At 37.8% G+C, this 2,632-nt stretch overlaps 1 non-coding gene across 1 annotated transcript; it reads right to left on the bottom strand.

Annotated features, from left to right (window-relative positions):
* Nucleotides 1–1,151: 1,151 nt before the first annotated feature.
* Nucleotides 1,152–1,317, bottom strand: LOC132540979 (U1 spliceosomal RNA). The gene has a single exon (XR_009552185.1). It is a non-coding gene; the product is annotated as a U1 spliceosomal RNA (small nuclear RNA).
* Nucleotides 1,318–2,632: the final 1,315 nt, after the last annotated feature.

Genomic DNA, 2,632 nt, shown 5'->3' with positions numbered 1-2,632 from the left:
GGAGAGTTCCTGAGTTCCAGAGTAAGAGAGAGTTCCATAGTGGAAGAGTTTCAGAGTTAGAGAGTTTCTGAGTTGCAGAGAGAGAGTGCTTGCGCCGCCGCAAAGAGACAGCAGAGTTCTGTTGGGTGATTAGTTTGTCTTAGTTTATGAATCGTTGTTCCTGAATAAAGAAATACAGCTTCCCTGCCCAGCCGTTGTCTCCGCGTCTCTGTTACCCGCCGTGAAGCTAGACCGGCCGGCAAGAGCCTACAAATTTTAACAACAGGTTGAGGTCAACAGAGGTAGTATGATGTTAAGGAATCAGAGAGAAGAAATGTCAAGAAATATGGGCATAGTCTTAGAGGTTCCAGGACTAGGAAATGAGGATCTTAAAGAGAATGGAAAAGTGTTTGTTTGTTTGTAGCCTTAAAAGAGTTTAAAATATCAGTAGTTGATTATTATTATAACTATGTTATTTGGGTGTTTGATTTCTATGAAAATCCAATGGTTAGCATCTTTAGTAATATACTTACCCTCACTCTGCTTTGTATCCTATAGGGGCATCTGGAAATCTCTTTACTGACAGGGTAAATGGTTTTATATATCTGCTCTAAAGTTGTTAACTTAGATATTTAAAGAACCATATATACAGATATGTACTTAGAGCTCCTTGAACAATTTAAGCCCAGTATCAGCATTTGAACATTTTAAAGATCTGAAAGCTTAACTACTTAAGCTAAGGAAAATATTTATACTGGATATGAGTTGTTTTTTTGTTTCAAGTTCCTGTGTTCAGTTCTCTAAATTCTAAATATGAGTGAAACCATCCTGTAGTTGTCCTTTACTTACTTATTTCACTTCTTCTTCTTCTAGCATTTGCCCTTCTTCCGTAGCCAGTCAACAGGTCAGGTTGAAAGCTGTCAGGAGCTGCTTGTTGCTGGCTTTGAAAGTGACTGGGATCCATGTGGATTCAGTCAGCTAGGAAGGATTGTCAGTTTCCCCAATGAATGGGTACTCACGGGATGCACCACGAGAAGGTCGATCCAATGCATCCCATTTATTTCACTTCTTCTTCTAGCGTTTGCCACTTATTTCACTAAGTGTAATCATCTCCAGTCTCATCCATTTTATCCCAAAACACACAAAGTCATCTTTTATTAAAATTTATTTTGTAGGTGAGAGTGCGAACACAGTCCCCCACTACCACAAATTATGCAGTTGAGTTTCCCACATTTGGGGAAATCGCAGGGGTCAGCACATCCAGAGTGCAATAGATAAGCCTCGCCCTGGGAAAACCACCTTTGTGACCATGGTAAGTATCCCCTGCCAGGTAAGTATAACAAAGTCATCTTTTTTATTGTTGAGTAGTACTCCATTGAGTAAATGTCCTTGCCATAAGGGGAAGTAAGTAAAATTAACAGGCCAGTTACCAATAAAGAAATTGAAACAGTAATCAAAACCTCCCCAAGAACCAATGTTTGGTTCTAGATGGCTATACTAATGAATTTTACAAAACATTCGAAGAAGAACAAACACCCATCCTCCTCCAACTCTTTCAGAAAATAGAAGGGAGAACATTGCCAAATACATTCTATGAGACTAACATCACCTTGATTCCCAAAGCAGAAATGGACTCCACCAAAAAGGAAAACTACCGACCTATATCCCTGATGAACATTCATGCAAAGATCCTCAACAAAACTGTGGCTAATCAAATCCAACAACATATTAAGATAAAAATCCACGAAGATCAAGTAGAATTCACCCCTGGGAAACAGGGATGGTTCAACATCCTCGAGTTAATCAATGTAATCCAGGGGCTGAGTGGTGGGGCACCTAGTTGAGTGCACATGTTATAATGCACAAGGACCCAGGTTCAAGCCCCTGGTCCCTAGGGACCTGTGGGGGAAATTTCATGAGTGGTAAAGCAGAACTGAAGATATTACTCTGCCTAACTCCTCTACGTCTTCCTTCCTCTCAATTTCTGGCTGACTCTACCCAACAAATAAATATAAAATAAATTTTTTAAAAAATCAATGTAATAATCTACCATATTAACAAAAAGAAAGATAAAAATCACATGACTTTATCAATAGATGCAGAAAAAGCATTGGACAAGTTGTAACATTTATTTTTTAGTTTAAGTGTGCTCTATTTTATTTGGGACATACTAAATAATTTTCAGTTATCTGAAAATCTAGTTGAATTGAAAGCCTACATTTTATCTGACTGTCTTATCTTTAAGCACTAAATATTTACTAATAGAATTTGTGAATTGATTAATGAAAAATGAATGCTTCAGAAACTCTGGTTCTACTTCATATTTGGTTTCTGGCATTCCCTCAGTGATTACTTGAGATTACCTCACATACTGCATGGAGGTCAATGATATATAGCTAACACTCCTACAATATTGCATGAAATAATAGGAGACTATAGCAACATGCAAATATTATTCTTCTGTCACAGAGCTCTCTAGGTCATTTTTCTGATTCTAGAATTATTTTACAAACTAGATTATTTCATTCTCCTCCAAGAAGAAAAAAATGAAAGAAGGAAGGAAGGAAGGAAAAAAGGAAGGAAGGAATGAGGGGTTGAAGGGAAAGGGGGAGGGAGGAAGGGAGGATGAAAGATATATATACCTTTTACATAT

This window comes from Erinaceus europaeus, chromosome 10 (genome assembly GCF_950295315.1).
Source record: "Erinaceus europaeus chromosome 10, mEriEur2.1, whole genome shotgun sequence".
Taxonomy (NCBI): domain Eukaryota; kingdom Metazoa; phylum Chordata; class Mammalia; order Eulipotyphla; family Erinaceidae; genus Erinaceus; species Erinaceus europaeus.
The sequence above is the reverse complement of the archived record's forward strand: the minus strand, read 5'-3'. Positions and strand labels throughout refer to the sequence as shown.